We start from the raw sequence: 20,893 nt of genomic DNA, 5'->3' as shown, positions 1-20,893 counted from the left end.
TGGAGTTCATGAGCGTGCTTGTGCTCAATGTGGTGAGTTGTATACAATCGGTGAGAGGGTGGTCGGTAACTGGGTTGGGAAGGGTGCAGGTGTGGTCTGTTGGTTGGAAGTCAAAGTTTCTGTAGACCAATTCAACCTTGTTGTGGAAGTGGGGGGATAGAGTTTTCTGTGGCTCGCGGGCCAGTGAACTCATTGATGATGAGTCCTTGACAAATGTAAATCTGGTTTGAGTGCAAAGGTGTTGATGCTCAGCCAGACTGTAGAAAGAGATGCAGCACCCCTCTTTAGTAAAAAATTTAAGGCAGGCTGGGTGGGCTATTGGCCAAAATGGCCTCAGAGAAGGACAGTAATGCTAAAAAGCAAAAAAGAGAAGTTATTGCTCATATGGAGGAACAAATTAGACTAAATACTGACATGAGGCAAAGGATAGATGATAAAACACTTAGGCCCTCATTATGACTTCAGCGGTCTTTTCAGAAGCCCCCCGAAGCCATGGGTGCCAGAAGACCGCCAGTCCTGGTGGTCTTCTGGCGACCATATTATGAGTACTGAAGGATTTCCACCGTATTTTGGGTGGAAATCCTCCAGTAGTCATGCTGGCAGTCGAAGGTGCCGGGCGGTTCCACCACTGACCCTGCCCTGCCAAAAAGGACTCCACCAGCCGTATTACGACCTATAATATGTCCTGGCGGTGTACTGATGGTGGGGCACTGCCGGCAATGGAAGCGCCTGTTCCCAATCCCTGCTGGGCGACCTCCTCGCTGGACCAGGTAAGTCGATCGTTCAGCAGGGGAGGGGGGTGGGAGGTGTTGTGTGCACCTGTGTGAGTGGGTATTGTCTGCATGTGGTGTGTATGGGTGTGTGTATGCGTGTGTGTATGGATGTTTGAATGCATGTATGATTGTTGAAGTGAGTGCATGTTGGTTTGTGTGAATGCGAGTATGGATGCATATGAGTGAATGTGTGCATGGATGTGTGTGAGTGAATGTGTGTATGCATGCGTGTGAGTAAATGTGTGTATGGATGCGTGTGAGTGAATGCATGCATAGATGCGTGTGAGTGAATGCGTGTATAGATGTGTATGAGTGAATACGTGTGTGTGTTGGTGAATAAGTGTATGTGGGGTGCGTGTGGGTGTGTGTGTGCATGTGCATGTATGCGGGGAGGGGGTGGGAGGATGTTGGTGTTGTGTGTGTGTGTGCATGTATACGGAGGGGTGGGGGTACTGTATTGGAAGGGGAAGAAGAGGTGCTGTAGTGGAAGGGGATAGGGGTGCTATAAATGAAGGGGGATGTGTGGTTTTGGTGTGGAAGGGTATTGGGATTTGGGGAGTTGTCTGCCGGTGACAGGAAAGAAATTTCCTGTAACCGGTAGCCTTTCTTTCAGGGTTTTTGTGCTGATGTTACTGCTGCGGAAACCCTGGTGGAAAGCCGACTCATGGTACCGCTGGAAGACTTCAGTGGACCTCCAGGTCGGAGATGCTAATCTACAGCTGTCCAACCACCCTGGCGGAATAGGCGGGGATGTGGCGGGTTGGCAGAGGCCAAACCACTACACTCATAATGTCGCTGTATTCACCACCGGCCTGTCGGCGGTGAGACCACCACCACAGCCATGGTGGTCTTCGGACAGCCAGGGTCATAATGAGGGCCTTAATGTATGTAAACATGAAAAAAACTACTGAAATGTGTGAACAGATGGAGAGACTTTCATTAAAATTTGACTGGAAATGTGAACTGCCTCAAGTGATGGGTATGATGTATGAAAAGGTCACTGAAACTGATGTTTCAATCAATAATTAGTGTCACTGTTGATTTTTTTTGTGCAGCATGCATTAATCATGAGAAAGTTACCATTGATTCACAAATTCAAATTACTGTTTGGTTAACAAGGTGCTAGTGATTTTGCTCACCTTTGCCTTGAAAGTGTCCAGTCTCTACTTTCTGTCAATTGATAGGTGAACATTGTCAGTGCAGTTCACGCAACACACATGGGCCCAGATTTACAATACTGTCACGGAACACAGCACAGCACCCAAAGTTGCTGAGCTGCATTAATTGATAGGAAAGAGCATGAAATCTACAGAGGTATGGAATCCTACTTTCTGCCTAGTGCCAGCACACAATCATGTTGCTGAGCGCCATGAACACACTTTTACACCATAGTGCATAGGTTTTGTACTGGAAGGGGACCCTTTCAGTACATAATACTATGCTTAAACTGAATTTTAAATTTTTTCCCACTTTGGATGTGGTTGTACAGCACAGCATACATGCAAAGAGGGAAAGGGATGTAGAAATAAAAGCATTTCTCCTTTTTAATGCTTACGTTTAAGTGGCATTAATTTGTGGCACGAAACCCTGTCTATTAATCTTCACAGATAGCACTTTGCGTCAAAAACAATGGGTAGCTGCAAGAGAATGCCCATGTACCACCCATTGAACGTGCCCCTGACAAATCAATGCACATACTAATTTTCATTAGTTTATAAATCCTGAAAAGGATTTTGCGTTCGGTCTGTGTTAAAAAAGTAAAGCAAACCTGATGCCAAACCTTTGTAAATCTGACCTACATTTCACAGTTCACACAAAACATTTTTGCTGATATCAACCATCCCACAATGAAAAGCTATACAATTAGCTTGAGTGGAATCAAAATAGGAAACTGCACAACGCAGGGGAAGTCCATTAATTGTGATCTGCATGAGTTTATGCAAACATATGAACATGCCCAGGACGAATGCTAGTGCAAATCTGAATTGAATAAACATGAGGGTCCTTAAATTGAATGCCCTTTAAAAAACGTTTTCCATAAGAAACACATTTACGGGGTCTTTGCTTTACTCACAAATTTGTGGTGCATGAGGCTCTGAAAATAATTTCTGTTAAATTAAATTAAGGATCTCATTACATTACCCAAGGAGAAACTAAAGAAGCAGAGTTATCTGTGTTATAGGCTAGTTTAGTGTTTGTAGAAAGACACTCTTTCACCAGAAATGTTCGGAAAAAACTAACATGATCTTGCAGCATGTACTACAATCTGTGAAACTGGGACCAGATACTCTGCTCTAGAAGAGCACCTCTTTACAGGCCAGATAAATTGAAGGGGTTAGAGCGATCCAACATTCCTCCAGGACTGACAAAAGTAATACAGATAGAGGATGGCAATTGCACTGATTAAAAGAATTCTGGGTGTTGCTTAATGATTTTAAACAATTCTTCCATTTCTTAGTAAAGGAGTAAGTGCTGCAAGATGAATGTGCAAAGACTGTGTTTTTTTTTTTACTTTTAGTACTCAAAAAGGGGTAAGCGACATCAGACATGGAGAATATGAGATGCACATAAACGTTTTTAAAGAGCAAATATCCATCACCAAGAAGATCCATTTTAACCCCAACCTACCTCAAAAAGAGGACCGTTCACAAGTTTGGCAGCTGTGAATTGATCAAATGGATCGTGACTGCAGAGGTCCAACCAGTGATGTGGAATTATGATATGAAATGTGAAAAAGGATAACAGCTTGACTAAATCATGAGATGTTCTAATAATAATGAAATGGCTGCAGAACCAACGTTTTAAGTAACAGTGAACTGGAATCTGGCACTATTTTTTCTTCTGACATTCAAGTAAGCATTTTATTGCAGCATGTTTTTATTATGTTTCAGTGATTTGTGATATTTTGAAATCCTTTACATAATCCTTGTATCTCTAGGACACCTTAATCCTAGTGTGCATTGACCAGATTTGATGGTAAAAATCCAGCTGGTTTTAGCTGTTCTTTATCCCAGTTACTCTTCCAAGTTGAACTGTTAATATGAAAGTAAAAGTATAGTCTTTAACCTTCTGCTTAACAAAGTTTTGCCCAGATTTAAGAGGGCCTTGCACCTACTTGTGCACATTAGCACCATTGCTTTCTGCTAATGTGGCCCAACTATGCCAAAATCGCAGTGCCAGATTTACAAAGTGGAGCAACGCATGCATTGTGCCACTTTATAACCCCTTAAGCCCCATTATGCCTGTGTTAGGCATAATGTATGCAAGGGGGGGGCATTCCTCCATTGGGGGGCCACAAAAATGGCCCAGTGGATCTAAGAGATTCCACTGTGTAATTTTCCTGCAGCTACTTTTAATGCCTGCACAGAGCAGGTGTTAAAAGGGGGGCACACCATTGCTTTCAATGGGCCCCTATGTACTGTGCAGGATTAGCAGCAAAATGATGGCACTAATCCTACACAGTACATCAATAGCATAAAAAATGTCAATGCTATTGTCCCTACCCTGCGCTATGGTGCATCATATATTAAAGACGGTGCACACATGGTGGTGCTAAAGAGGCATTGAGGGGTGCAAGAAAAGTGCTGTTACATTGGATGCAGCGCCACTTTTCTTAAATCAGGCCCTTTGTTTTTATTGCTTATCGCTATCCTAGTGTAAGTCATCTACAACACCCAGCTTTTGTGCTACTGCAGTACGTTTTAACAGGTAAACTAGACAATGGAGATAAAAAATGGTAGTTTGCACTCATTGGGATGGCTGAGAATATCTTACTTGGCTACGAAATTCTAGGAAGTTTGTCTAAGTTTATTGGTTTACCGTGAAAGTAGGGCTCTGATGCTTGGATACTAACTGTAACCTGGTTCGCTCCTCATTTTTACCTCTCCACAACTTTTAGACAGCGGCATTATCAATGTCATGGGTGTTTGAATCTCACTTGTGATCCCATATTTCATTTGATTATTATATCTTGTTGGTAATTCCAGATAATTGCTTAGTTATGTAGGTTTTATGTCACTCTTCGGATACATGTGTATCTTTTTTTGGCAAAGTTTCAGTGTGGTCTTATGGCATGCTGATATACAAATTTCCATCTTGTGATTCAGGCCACCACTTACCAGTGCATTCCGTGATCTACCGCATGGATGACTCCTTACCCCTTATTGTTTGCGCTCTAGATTTAATAATAAGATACACATAAAGATGCAAAAGTGGCATCTGCTTAGATAGCCCTTGCTCTTTTGTGACTTTAGGTGTGTTCTTTTGATTGTGACACGGACACAAATTACATCGGAATCATGTGGCAAAACATATTTATACTGCATTTGTGTTTTTAAAGCATTGTACAATGTTATCCCTGCTTTAATTGTATTTACTGCGCACTAATTACACTTTATTTTTATATTTCTCATTAGAATCTTATTATGGAGTGTTTTCAACTTTCTCTCTGTTGATCTCATTCAGGCACTCCAAAAACTCTGAAGCTAGTGACCATCTCTTTATCCACAACTTGGGTTGTCTATAATTTGCGATCTCTATTTTTATGGGTCTGCATTGTATCTAAATGACTATATAAAACGATATATTTACTCTATTTTCTTCACTCTTCCTCTATTTGAGGGGTAGAAGGAGTATCAATACATGTGTATAAATCATTATGGCCATTACATTTCATTGTTGAGCTTGAATCACTTTACTAACTGCATCAGAATATTTCACAATCAACGTCACATTGTAACAGTTTAGAATAGCAATGTATTTGTTTCTAAATTTTGTTTTTGCTGTTTTATGTTTCCTTTACTTGTGAGACATCAATTCATATTTTGGTGCTTTACCCTTCCAGGCTGGATGAAGTGGAAAAAGAAGCATCCTGCAAAACATGTGTTGGCAGGTTTATTATGATCGCTGGCTTGTTACCGTAAAAAATAATATTTATTTCGTGGTGACACAACGGATTACCACCTTCATTTGGAAGCTATATCTCTTCTACTGTGAATTTCTTGAGAAGTGGAATGATTTTACTAATCCTCAGCTTGGAAGTGCCCAAAATGAACTGCTCAAATTGAATGAAATATAATGAACTTTGCATTTTGTGAACATTTATGCTGAACTTTTCTATGTTTCCAATGTATACATTGGATTATTAATGTATGCCTATGATGATTAAGATAGTTTTTTCCCTTTTGATAAATCTCTAATAAAAAAAAACGGAAAAATTGTACGAGTTTTACTAATCCTGATACCTCCACATATACAGTAAAAAGAAAGGCTGTGGACTTACTCTGCAGGTTCCCAAATGGTGTGAAAATTAACTAATATTCGATTGATAAATATTTAGTGGTGCTATTGTTATTAAGTGTTATTTAATATAAAATAAAAAGTAGTTGATATTTAAAAAAATATCAAAATAATATTTAAATATGTGCAAATAGAGCAAATAAAATATAATATTGATGTCTATTTATTTGATGTGTCATTTTGTTGTTCAAATAATAAAATTGCCTATGCCCGGGACTTCGAATAATGGCTTGATAGTGACCCTGGATTTCAGTAATAATTCAGCGAGGGTCCACAGAAGCCAAAAGATTAAGAACCACTGTGCTAATGTGTATTTTAATGTGAACAACGTCCGTTTAGAAATTCGGTTAGAACTGACTGAGGAGATAAGATAGAGGTCACACTAAGCTGTTGAAGACAAAGCAGGAGACCAGCAATTATTGGGATACACTGTGTAATATCAATAAAAAACATGATTCCATTCCACTAATTTTTATTTGCTGGAGAAGGTTGGAAAGAAAGGCTTGGATCCAAGCCAAAAAGTTCCAATCATGCCTTGCAGATGTGCAACCTTTGCAAGACGATTCCACCAGGTCAACAAGAATTTGTCTCTATCCAATAGAAGGAGGCGAGCTTATTATACTTTGAATAGGGCAGTTTTTATGCCTCTGGTGTATCTAGATCCAGACTTGTGGTCATAGAAATATGTTTCTGTGATCTTAGTGGCCACTTTCAGAACCTCATCATTCGTCAGCCAACAGAAACACATGAAACTGGATAGACCGATAGTAGAGAGGGTGAATGGATAGTGAGATGTTGCAGCATTGTTGGAGATGGACTCACAAATGCTAGTGTCCTGAATAGTTCTACTGCGTTAAACCATTGGTGAACCAGAAATAATCAGACTTTTCTATTAACCAGAAACTTACTTGCTTGTTTCAGAAGATCGTATTATATTTAGTTGAACTGAACATAATTTGGAAGCTTTTTTGTGCTCTGATTTTGGAATCGCAATTTAATTATAAGGTCAACAATAAAACATATTGATATATGACGTACCGAGTAGTAATGGACTACAGGGATGACATAAATGTTGCCACGTGGAATCATAACATTTTTTATTTGATTACATATAGTTTGCATATCTTGGTAAACAAAAAAAAATGTATAGAAGAATCTAGACACAGCTTCTGGTCTCCATTACTGGAAAGTGGCTTGGGCAGGTGGCAGTACTGAGATCAGCACTAGCGAGCACTGCTTCCAGTACAACTTTTAAATCTAATTACATATTGTTAACAGGGTAGCTCTCATCTGAAATCAATACTTGCTGAGCTTTTGTTTTTTTCAAGGCCTGCTGGGTCGCACAGTTCAAGTAAGCAGTTTGCACAATGAGATCGATGGTGTGAAACTGTATTGTTCTTGAGACATATACAACGCCCGATAATAAATCACAATCTCGCACCTTTGCATTTTCATGAAAAACAACTTTCTCTCTTGTCAGATTACCTTTGAAGTAATCGAAGAAAAGAATAATGTTTTTCACACAATTGCATTGAGCGAGAATGTATTACGGTTGGGTAATGCGTTACAGTGCGTATTATTTGAAAGTAACATGAAACCAAGAGTCGCTAAACACGAAATAGGAATGTACAGTAAAACACAAAAACACAGACTTTGATGTCATCTGATTTCTAGGCGAGCAACAGATACCTTACATGTACTAACAAAAATGAAACTGACTAAAAAAACACCAAAGTCTGGGTGTAAGGACTCGAGAGTAAGAGATCAATCTTCCTTCGTGTTTATTTAGGTGTATTGCTATACCAGGCACTGCAGAACTCGGTTAGCTTCTGATGCCATATTGGTGAGGATGCAATGCGTTTACAAGAAGGGATGCTGCTGCACGTTGTTGAAGTGAACGGTTTAATACTGGCATTCCTGACTTGACAATCAGAGCGTAACACAAGTTAACTAAGTCGAAACAGAGCTTGATTTTATTTGAACAGTTAGGCCCATATTTATACTTTTTTGCTCCGCATATGCGTCATTTCCCCCCACCCCCACGCAAAAGAGGCGCAAACTCACAAAATTGACTTATATTTTGTAAGTTTGTGCTGCTTTTGCGTTAAAAAATGACGAAAATGCGGTGCTAAAAAGTATAAATCAGACCCTTAGGGCCATATTTATACTTTTTGACGCAAAACTGCGCTAACGCAGTTTTGCGTCAAAAAAATATGCGCTGGCTAACGCCATTGTGAAGCTCCATGCGGGCGCCGTATTTATTCAATGACGTTAGCCGGCTGAGCTGCCTGGTGTGCGTGAAAAAAAATGACATACACCAGGCAGCGCCGGCGTAGGGGAAAATGGAGCTTGGGCGCCAAAAAATGGGGCAAGTCAGGCTAAGGCAAAATTTTCGCCTCAACCCGATTTGCGCCATTTTTTTTTACTCCCAACCCCCATTGAAATGACTCCTGTCTTAGCAAAGAAAGGAGTCATGCCCCCTTGCCCAATGGCCATGCCCAGGGGACTTATGTCCCCTGGGCATGGTCATTGGGCATAGTGGCATGTAGGGGGGCACAAATCAGGCCCCCCTATGCCACAAAAAAAAAAAGAAAATATTACTTACCTGAACTTACCTTATGTTCCCTGGGATGGGTCCCTCCATCCTTAGGCGTCCTCCTGGGGTGGGCAAGGGTGACAGGGGGTGTCCCTGGGGGCATGGGAGGGCACCTCTGGGCTCCTTCCGAGCCCACAGGTCCCTTAACGCCTGACCTGACCAGGCGCTAAAAAACTACGCAAAAGCGGCTGGACGTCATTTTTTTTGACCCGCCCACTCCCGGGCGTGATTTTTGCCCGGGAGTGTAAATACGACGCACATGCCTCGGAGTCAATTTTTTAGACGGGAACGCCTACCTTGCATATCATTAACGCAAAGTAGGTGTTCACGCTAAAAAGTGACGCAAACTCCATGGACTTTGGCGCTAGACGCGTCTAACGCCAGAGTATAAATATGGAGTTATTTTTGCATCGAATTTGCGTAAAAAAAACGACGCAATTCCGGCGCAAACGGAGTATATTTATGCCCCTTAGTTTAGTAAGCTTAGTAAGTTTATTGCACTCATCGGTGATCAGTTTAAGGAAGCACCTGCCTCTTCTCTTTGTTGCATGTCTGGCATTTGATAGTATTTGAATTATTTCCTGGGCAGAGTGCCTGGGTAGAATGAGTCAGTTTAGTTTTTTTTCTGTCATGTTAGAGAGAAGGGAGCTGTTTCAGCGTTTGTAACATGATAGGTTTTAGCTTGTGTTTACTAGGAAAAGTACTAGGTCCTGCCATGTCTAACCTCAGAACCTTAGGCCATAGAAGTGGCTCGGCTGCATCTTGGTTGCATTTAAATATAGCTAAGCGCTTGACTGTAGTATTCTTGAGTTGAAGAGGACTTATGCACATTATTGGATTGTGAGGTAGCAATGGGCAATAGTGCTACAGGAGGGGGAGATGAGTAGTGGAATGGACTCGGAAGAGGTAGGTTGTGAGTTTGACTCTGGACTGCATGAAAGACAGGATTGTGTGCACATTTCAAACGCAAGGTGCTTTTATGTTTTGACACCCCACTGAGGCCAACATGATTGGCCTAGGCAGGGTGAAAGTACAATGGAATGGGGGTGGATAGCTCTTGCTGTTGCCTCACTTTGGTTTCCTCTTCTTTCCTAGCAGCACAGATCACAGTGGGTCACAGTAATTTCTTCTTTGTGTCACAAAATCATGCCAGCTGAAAAGAAGGCTCTAATGAGAAAAATACATGTATTTGTATCAGGGTAGAGAAAATACCCTGTAGATAGCAATTTAAGTTTTTGGTTAAATATCTAGTTTTAGCAGGTAAGAAAATGCTCTCTGGCTGGAAACAAGCCACCCACTCTGTTGCCCACTGCCTGGAGCCTTTTTAATTGGTAGAATAGGAGGCTAGATTATAGCGTTGTGTCACACTCCAGTCGGAAACTGTTGGACCTGGCTTTTTGACAGGGTCATCCCCAAACTTTTTGCCTCCTTCCTCCTATTTTGTCTGACCTGTTGTTGTTGGCTTTTGACCTCTGGGCACTTTACCACTGCTAACCAGTGCTAAAGTGCATATGCTCTCTGTGTAAATGGTACTATTGATTGGCTTATCCATGATTGGCTATTTAATTTACTTATAAGTCCCTAGTAGAGTGCACTATATGTGCCTAGGGCCTGTAGATTAAATGCTGCTAGTGGGCCTGCAGCACTGGTTGTGCCACCCACTTCAGTAGCCCCTTAACCCTGTCTCAGGCCTGCCATTGCAAGGCCTGTGTGTGCAGTTTCACTGACACTTCGACTTGGCATTTAAAAGTACTTGCCAAGCCTAGAACTCCCCTTTTTCTACATATAAATCATCCCTAATGTGTGCCCTAGGTAACCCCTAGAGCAGGGTGCTGTGTAGATAAAAGGCAGGACATGTACCTGTGTAGTTATATGTCCTGGTAGTGTAAAACTCCTAAATTCGTTTTTACACTACTGTGAGGCCTGCTCCCTTCATAGGCTAACATTGGGGCTGCCCTCATACACTGTTGAAGTGGCAGCTGCTGATCTGAAAGGAGCAGGAAGGTCATATTTAGTATGGCCAGAATGGTAAAATAAAGTCCTGCTGACTGGTGAAGTCGGATTTAATATTACTATTCTAGAAATGCCACTTTTAGAAAGTGAGCATTTCTTTGCACTAAAATCTTGTTGTGCCCTTCAATCCACGTCTGGCTAGGTTTAGTTGACAGCTCCTTGTGCATTCACTCAGACACACCCCAAACACAGGGTACTCAGCCTCACTTGCATACATCTGCATTTTGAATGGGTCTTCCTGGGCTGGGAGGGTGGAGGGCCTGCCCTCACACAAAGGACTGCCACACCCCCTACTGGGACTCTGGCAGACAGGTTTGAACTGAAAGGGGTCTTGGTGAATTTCTTAGACACTCTTTGAAGTCACCCCCACTTCAAAGGCACAACTTAGTAAAAAACAGGGCCTCTGCCCTACCTCATCAGACACTTGCTGGAGAAGAAACATGAACCAGAAACTACATCCTGCCAAGAAGAACTGCCTGGCTGCTCAAAGGACTCACCTGTCTGCTTTTCTACAAAGGGCTGCTGCCTTGCTGTTGGCCTGCTGCCTTGCTGAACTGCCTGGCTGCTCAAAGGACTCACCTGTCTGCTTTTCTACAAAGGACTGCTGCCTTGCTGTTGGCCTGCTGCCTTGCTGAACTCTTGTCTGGCTGTAAAAGTGCTCTCCAAGGGCTTGGATAGAGCTTGCCTCCTGTTCCCTGAAGTCTCAGGACCAAAAAGACTTCTCTCTTCCACTTGGACGCTCCGTGCGCCGAAATTTTCAACACACAGTTTGTTCCGCGGCAAGAAAAACGCCACACACCGACGCTGATCGACGCGATGCCTTCGGGACGACCGAAACTTTGACGCACGGCATCGCAAGGACAACGCTGCCCGACTTCCCCGGAGAAATCGACGCAACGCTTGCCGTGAGATCAAAACTTTGACGCACGGCCTCGCAAGGACAACGCCGCCCGACTTCCAAGGAGAAATCGACGCGACGCCTGCCGTGAGATCAAAACTTTGACGCACGGCCTCGCAAGGACAACGCCGCCCGACTCCCCAGGAGAAATCGACGCAACGCCTGCCGTGAGATCGAAACTTCGACGCGCAGCCCCGCAGAACGACGCGCAGCCGGAAAACAAGCAGAAAAATCCACGCACAGACCCGGGACATCTGGTACTCCCTGCGAACCACAGAAAGAGACTGTCCGTGCACCGGAAAACGACGCCCGACTCCCCGCGTGGAAAATAACGACGCAAGTCCGTGTGTGCTGAGGAGAAATCGACGCACACACCAGTTTTCCACGTATCTCTTCTCCTGTGGCCCTCTGAGGAGATTTTCCACCAGAAACCAGGTACTTTGTGTTTGAAAGAGACTTTGGCGGTCATTCTGACCTCGGCGGTAAAAGGCGCTTACCGCCGGTCAGAAGACCGCCATAACACCGCCGCGGTAAACCGCCACGGTCATTCTGACCCGCAACTGACAAACCGCCCAAAACCCGACATCCACAAAAGTCCGCCACACCAAAGGTCAGCGAAAAAATGGCGATGACCAAACCTCCACCGTCACGCCAACAGAAATACGCCCATACCATTCCGACCCACAAATCCACGCGGCGGTCTTTCAAACGCAGTATTCCATTGGCGGTACACACCGCCGCGGTCAAAATACACACACACATAGAAAACTCTGCCACATTGGTCAGTTTGAAATACACACACCTGATACACATACTAACACCACTCCCACACACCCAACACAATATAAAACACACACCCACATCACCCACATGCCCCTACGACCCGGAATCATTGACGAAGGCTAGAGAGAGAGCACAGAATAGACAATCCCACAACACAGAGGCACACAACACCATCACCCACACAGAATCCACGCACCAAACACCACACACCACCACACGCAACACACTCATCACCACAAACGCCACTCCGCACCTCAACCACACCACCCCATGGCACCCCAAAGACACCCCAGGTTCAGTGACGCAGAACTCAGGGTCATGGTGGAGGAAATAGTCCATGTAGAGCCCCAGCTCTTCGGGGCACAGGTGTAGCACACCACCATTGCCAGGAAAATGGAGCTATGGCAAAGGATAGTGGACAGGGTCAACGCGGTGGGACAGCATCCACGCAATCGGGACGACATCAGGAAGAGATGGAACGACCTACGGGGGAAGGTGCGTTCCATGGCATCAAGGCACAACATTGCGGTGCAGAAGACTGGCGGCGGACCCCGCCTACTCCCCCAGAATTTACCGCGTGGGAGGAGGAAGTCTTGCACATTTTGCATCCTCAGGGCCTCGCAGGAGTAGGCGGAGGAATGGACTCTGGTAAGGCAAATCTTCACTACTGCTTTCCACCCCCACCCCACCTGCATGCCAAATCATACCCCCACCCTCACCCCCTCCCCCCTCACACCAACCCCTAGCAAAAGGCTCACCATCACAACCCACCCATCCCAACACCAAGCCCTGCATGCGACCACAAAGCATGGACACCCATCACCAAAGCATGCCCACTGCACACACACATCACCCCCACAAGCCACCCTCACAAAAGCCCCCACAAGGAAATGCCTGCACTTGGTTACACGGACACCCACCCATCACACGAAATGCCACACACAGAAGCAATAACCATACCTTTATACCCCTGCAGGACCCGAACGCCACCACACCGTCACGGAGGGTCTCGAGATGTCCATCCAACCCCCAGAAGAGGCCCCCAGCGATGACAGCAGCTCTGTCTCCCTGGAGCCAGATGACCAGCCCGGCCCATCGGGGACCTCTGGACAGTCGGTTCCCCACAGACAGCCACAGGCTACACCAGACCCAACCCCCTCTGGGAACACCAGCACAGCTCCCACCCAGCGGGCCCATGCCTCTGTTTCCAGGACACGTCAATCAGCGGTGTGTCCACCACTACAGGGCACCCAGGTTGACCCACCACCCCAATAACAACAGGGACCTGGGGGCAGTGGTAGTGGGCACACCGTCCAGGGGACAGAGGCCCAGGAACACAGGGGAACTGGGAGGGCTGCTGTGCGACAGGGGGGGGACAGGGCCGGGGAACCCACTCTCCAAGAGGCCCTCTCCTCCATCATGGGAGCATACCACCGCTCCCAGGAGACGATGGCGACGGTACTGACCCATTTCCAGGAGATCCAGGAACTGCAGGAGGAACGGTACATGGGGTTCAGGGAGGAACTGAGGAACATCGGTTCCGCAATGGGGACCATCGTCCTGGCCCTTACCCAGCTCGTCACCACATTGCGGGACCATGTGGCACCCCAAAGGGCCCCTGTCACTAGCCCAGGCCAGGAACAGCCTACCACCTCCGCCGGCGCAAGTGGACAGGAGGCCCCCACACAACGACAGGCCATCAGAACCCCACCTCCTGCAGAAGAAGAACCACCCCTCAAGCAGAACCTGAGATCTCACATGAAGACAGAGTAGGATTGCAAGACCCCCGCCAGCCTAAGATACCCCCTGATGTCATCCCACTGTCCCACATTGTCACCCTGTCCAACTTTGAACTGCCCCTGCTCCATCCTTCCCCAGGCATATGGACAATGCACCTGTGCGACTGAGAACTGGACTCTGCCATGGACATTTCTCCACCCCCACCCATCACTGTTTCCCAATCATGTACCTATATGTAGCACTTAAAATAAATCACTTATTCCACTTAAAAAAACAGGAGTCTGCTTGTATTTTCAACAAATGTATTACACATAATGGTGCAATAATGTCCAGTTACTTTGTGATGACAACATACCAATCTCAATAAGCTTTAGTCCATGGGCAAACAAAGCTGATGTCAGGCAGTGGGTCATACAGCTCTGAAAAGGGAAGGGAAAGTCACAAATCAGTTACCAGGAACTGGGGGGAAACACAGACAGTGGAGACGCATGAGGCCTTCAGTAAATGTAAAATGGGGTGGCTGATTCTTACCTGGGTGCTACTGAAAGTATTGTTGTATGACTGTCTCCCTGTTGTCCGTGTCGTCCCCGTCGTCTTCCTCCTCTTCACTCTCCACAGGCTCCACAGCTGCTACAACACCACCATCTGGACCATCCTCCTGCAGAAAAGGTACCTGGCGTCGCAATGCAAGATTGTGAAGCATACAGCAGGCCACGATGATCTAGAACACCTTCTTTGGTGAGTACATGAGGGATCCCCCTGTCATATGCAGGCACCTAAACCTGGCCTTCAGGACCCCGAAGGTCCTTTCTATGATCCTCCTAGTTCGCCCATGGGCCTCATTGTACCGTTCCTCTGCCCTGGTCCGGGGATTCCTCACTGGGGTCAGTAGCCACGACAGGTTGGGGTAACCAGAGTCACCTATTAGCCACACACGGTGTCTCTGTAGCTGTTCCATCACATAAGGTATGCTGCTATTTCACATGGCATACGCGTCATGCACTGACCCAGGGAACTTGGCATTTACATGGGAGATGTACTGGTCAGCCAAACAGACCACCTGGACATTCATCGAATGATAACTTTTTCTGTTTCGGTACACCTGCTCACTTCCACTGGGGGGAACCAAAGCCACATGGGTCCCATCAATGGCACCAATGATGTTGGGGATATGTCCAAGGGCATAGAAATCACCCTTCACTGTAGCCAATTCGCCCACCTCAGGGAAAATAATGTAGCTCCGCATGTATTTCATCAGGGCAGACAACACTCTGGACAAAACCTTAGAAAACATAGGCTGAGACATCCCAGATGATATGGCCACTGTTGTCTGAAAAGACCCACTTGCCAAAAAATGGAGTACTGACAGAACCTGCACCAGAGGGGGAATCCCTGTGGGTTGGCGGATGGGGGACATCAGGTCTGGCTCCAGCTGGGCACATAGTTCATGTATGGTTGCTCTGTCAAGCCGGTATGTAAGTATGATGTGTCGTTCTTCCATTGTCGACAGGTCCACCAGCGGCCGGTACACTCGAGGATTCATCCTTCTCCTTGCAAGTCCCAGCGGACGGTGCCTAGGAAGGACAACATGGAGCACAGAGTCAAGCAACCCACAGGTTCATTCACACAGCTTGCACAGTACACGAATCGCTATGCATTGAATGGCTTGTATGAGTAGCAATGCAAGGCCTAGGCCTGTGTGACGCAGTAGAAATCATGCCATGTGGGCCCTTGAAATGGCGGCTGCCTGACCTGTGAAGTGTGACAGTGGGATGTGAGGTCATTGCGCTGGCGTGGCACACCGTGGCGGTAGGCTGTCGAAGACCGCGGCGCAAAGCAGCATTGGTTAACATTGAACCCTATGGCTCTCAGGAGCCAATGACGATGTGCGCCAGTGGTCGCGGTACGCACCGCCGCGGGCGTGACCGCCATTTTCTATCTGCTTAATCACTCGAGACCTGATCATCCACAGGAGAGGACCTATACTCCAAGTGCTGCTGTGACCTCGGTCTGGGAGATACAATGGCTACTGCGACTGGGGAAAGGGCCCCTGCCTTCACTTCCGAAGAATTGGAGAAACTTGTTAATGGGGTCCTCCCCCAGTATGCGCTACTCTACGGTCCTCCAGACCAACAGGTTAGTACACAGGGTGCACGTTGAATGGGCTATGCCTGTGTTGAGTGGGGTGTATGTAAGATGGTGGGGAGGGGAGCGAATGAGGAGTGCAACGCACGAAAGATGAGAGCATGTGCCACATGGCAAGGTTGGGGAGGGGGGGGCCACTCACATTGACCAGGCAGAAAACTGATGCGATTTCTTTTACAACCCTGTACATGTCACATAGGTCAGCGCCCATCAGAAGATCGACATTTGGCGTGCCATCGCCAAGGACGTCCGGGTCCTGGGGGTCCACAACAGACGGGGCACCCACTGCCGAAAGAGGTGGGAGGACATCCGCCGCGGGACCAGAAAGACCGCTGAGTCTCTGCTGGGGATGGCCTCCCAACGTAGGAGGGGTGCCAGCCGCCAATTGACCCCCCTGATGTCCCGGATCCTGGCGGTGGCCTACCCCGATTTGGATGGGCGCGTGAGGACATCACAGCAGACACAAGGGGGTGAGTATCAGCACATTCTGCTATCTTTGCGCGCAGGGAAGGTGTCTGGGTGGGGGAGGAGGGCTGTGGCTATCTCCAGGCCAGGGTGCATTCTGTAGGCTAGGACCCTCCGTTAGACACGGCCCTGTGCCCCCGCCCCCCACCTCTGTAGGGTGCCAAGTACAGCTATCCATGGACCGGCCTCACCCATCTGTGCATTTGTCGTCCATAGACCCGTAGGACTAGTCACAATAACTGAGTAGTGTACCCCCATTGCGCGGCCTAGTTCAGGGGGCTTCTGTGTCTGTCCTCTCCGACAACGGTGTTGCCAATACATGCACTCAACCTGTCTTCATTTCTCCACCCCCCCCATTTTCTTTGTCTTCCTGTTCATGTGTGCATTAGCATCATCTGGCGGAGGAGAAGGGGCATTGGAGCACGAGGGAGCTGCATCTCACATGGCCCCGGAGGGCCATATGACAGACTCCGAGTACACCAGTGAGACGGAGGGCGAGTGGAGCTCTACAACGGGGACCCGTGGAGACGTCAGCGACACTGACACGTCCTCGGAAGGGAGCTCCCTAGCGGTGGCGGCAACATCCGTGCCCACCGCCACAACAGGTACAGCCGCCACCCAGCGCACCAGCCCCGCCCTCCCAGCAGCCCCTCAGCCTTCGCTCCGTGCCCGCTCGCCCAGGAAGGCGGGCATCTCCTTCGCCCCAGGCACCTCAGGCCCTGCCCCAGTTACCCCTGCTGCCCTCAGTGAGGAGGTCATTGACATCCTCAGGACACTCATTGTTGGGCAGTCTACCCTCTTGAATGCCATCCAGGGTGTAGAAAGGGAGGTGCATCGGAGCAATGCATACCTGGAGGGCATTCATTCGGGTCAGGCTGCCCATCAGCGATCGTTCAACGCTCTGGCCTCAGCACTGACGGCAGCCATTGTCCCTGTCTCCAGCCTCCCTCTTCTGACTCCCTCCACCCAGTCCCAGTCTCCTGTTCCTCTGCCTATCCCATCCACACTATCAGACCAGCCAGCACACACCTCTACACCCAAGGGCAGCTCATCCAGACATAAGCACCACAGATCCCACAAGCATTCACCCAAGCAACATACAGATGCAGACATGCCAACAGTCACTACCACCTCTGTGTCCCCCACCTCCTCATCTCCCCCCTTCCTCCCTGTGACGTCTCCACTCACACCTGCATGCACACCACCATCAGCCAGTACTCCCATCACCAGCACACCCTCCATTACAGTCCGCACACGTGCAGTCACCACCCCCACTGCCATTTACACGTCCCCTGTGTCCTCTCCTGGGAGGGCTGCTGTGCGACAGGGGGGGGACAGGGCCGGGGAACCCACTCTCCAAGAGGCCCTCTCCTCCATCATGGGAGCATACCACCGCTCCCAGGAGACGATGGCGACGGTACTGGCCCAGTTCCAGGAGATCCAGGAACTGCAGGAGGAACGGTACATGGGGTTCAGGGAGGAACTGAGGAACATCGGTTCCGCAATGGGGACCATCGTCCTGGCCCTTACCCAGCTCGTCACCACATTGCGGGACCATGTGGCACCCCAAAGGGCCCCTGTCACTAGCCCAGGCCAGGAACAGCCTACCACCTCCGCCGGCGCAAGTGGACAGGAGGCCCCCACACAAGGACAGGCCACCAGAACCCCTCCTCCTGCAGAAGAAGAACCACCCCGCAAGCGGAACCTGAGATCTCACATGAAGACAGAGTAGGATTGCAAGACCCCCGCCAGCCTAAGATACCCCCTGATGTCATCCCACTGTCCCACATTGTCACCCTGTCCAACTTTGAACTGCCCCTGCTCCATCCTTCCCCAGGCATATGGACAATGCACCTGTGCGACTGAGAACTGGACTCTGCCATGGACATTTCTCCACCCCCACCCATCACTGTTTCCCAATCATGTACCTATATGTAGCACTTAAAATAAATCACTTATTCCACTTAAAAAAACAGGAGTCTGCTTGTATTTTCAACAAATGTATTACACATAACGGTGCATAAGGTATGCTGCTATTTCGCATGGCATACGCGTCATGCACTGACCCAGGGAACTTGGCATTTACATGGGAGATGTACTGGTCAGCCAAACAGACCACCTGGACATTCATCGAATGATAACTTTTTCTGTTTCGGTACACCTGCTCACTTCCACTGGGGGGAACCAAAGCCACATGGGTCCCATCAATGGCACCAATGATGTTGGGGATATGTCCAAGGGCATAGAAATCACCCTTCACTGTAGCCAATTCGCCCACCTCAGGGAAAATAATGTAGCTCCGCATGTATTTCATCAGGGCAGACAACACTCTGGACAAAACCTTAGAAAACATAGGCTGAGACATCCCAGATGATATGGCCACTGTTGTCTGAAAAGACCCACTTGCCAAAAAATGGAGTACTGACAGAACCTGCACCAGAGGGGGAATCCCTGTGGGTTGACGGATGGGGGACATCAGGTCTGGCTCCAGCTGGGCACATAGTTCATGTATGGTTGCTCTGTCAAGCCGGTATGTAAGTATGATGTGTCGTTCTTCCATTGTCGACAGGTCCACCAGCGGCCGGTACACGCGAGGATTCATCCTTCTCCTTGCAAGTCCCAGCGGACGGTGCCTAGGAAGGACAACATGGAGCACAGAGTCAAGCAACCCACAGGTTCATTCACACAGCTTGCACAGTACACGAATCGCTATGCATTGAATGGCTTGTATGAGTAGCAATGCAAGGCCTAGGCCTGTGTGACGCAGTAGAAATCATGCCATGTGGGCCCTTGAAATGGCGGCTGCCTGACCTGTGAAGTGTGACAGTGGGATGTGAGGTCATTGCGCTGGCGTGGCACACCGTGGCGGTAGGCGGTCGAAGACCGCGGCGCAAAGCAGCATTGGTTAACATTGAACCCTATGGCTCTCAGGAGCCAATGACGATGTGCGCCAGCGGTCGCGGTACGCACCGCCGCGGTACGCACCGCCGCGGGCGTGACCGCCATTTTCTATCTGCTTAATCACTCGAGACCTGATCATCCACAGGAGAGGACCTATACTGCAAGTGCTGCTGTGACCTCGGTCTGGGAGATACAATGGCTGCTGCGACTGGGGAAAGGGCCCCTGCCTTCACTTCCAAAGAATTGGAGAAACTTGTTGATGGGGTCCTCCCCCAGTATGCGCTACTCTACGGTCCTCCAGACCAACAGGTTAGTACACAGGGTGCACGTTGAATGGGCTATGCCTGTGTTGAGTGGGGTGTATGTAAGATGGTGGGGAGGGGAGCGAATGAGGAGTGCAACGCACGAAAGATGAGAGCATGTGCCACATGGCAAGGTTGGGGAGGGGGGGGCCACTCACATTGACCAGGCAGAAAACTGATGCGATTTCTTTTACCACCCTGTACATGTCACATAGGTCAGCGCCCATCAGAAGATCGACATTTGGTGTGCCATCGCCAAGGACGTCCGGGTCCTGGGGGTCCACAACAGACGGGGCACCCACTGCCGAAAGAGGTGGGAGGACATCCGCCGTGGGACCAGAAAGACTGCCGAGTCTCTGCTGGGGATTGCCTCCCAACGTAGGAGGGATGCCAGCCGCCAATTGACCCCCCTGATGTCCCGGATCCTGGCGGTGGCCTACCCCGATTTGGATGGGCGCGTGAGGACATCACAGCAGACACAAGGGGGTGAGTATCAGCACATTCTGCTATCTTTGCGCGCAGGGAAGGTGTCTGGGTGGGGGAGGAGGGCTGTGGCTATCTCCAGGCCAGGGTGCATTCTGTAGGCTAGGCCCCTCCGTTAGACATGACCCTGTGCCCCCGCCCCCCACCTCTGTAGGGTGCCAAGTACAGCTATCCATGGTTCCGGCCTCACCCATGTGTGCATTTGTCGTCCATAGACCCGTAGGACTAGTCACAATAACTAAGTAGTGTACCCCCATTGCGTGGCCTAGTTCAGGGGGCTTCTGTGTCTGTCCTCTCCGACAACGGTGTTGCCAATACATGCACTCAACCTGTCTTCATTTCTCCACCCCCCCCATTTTCTTTGTCTTCCTGTTCATGTGTGCATTAGCATCATCTGGCGGAGGAGAAGTGGCATTGGAGCACGAGGGAGCTGCATCTCACATGGCCCCGGAGGGCCATACGACAGACTCCGAGTACACCAGTGAGACGGAGGGCG

Source organism: Pleurodeles waltl, chromosome 9 (assembly GCF_031143425.1).
Source record: "Pleurodeles waltl isolate 20211129_DDA chromosome 9, aPleWal1.hap1.20221129, whole genome shotgun sequence".
In the NCBI taxonomy this organism is placed as follows: domain Eukaryota; kingdom Metazoa; phylum Chordata; class Amphibia; order Caudata; family Salamandridae; genus Pleurodeles; species Pleurodeles waltl.
Note: the sequence above shows the minus strand (reverse complement) of the source record.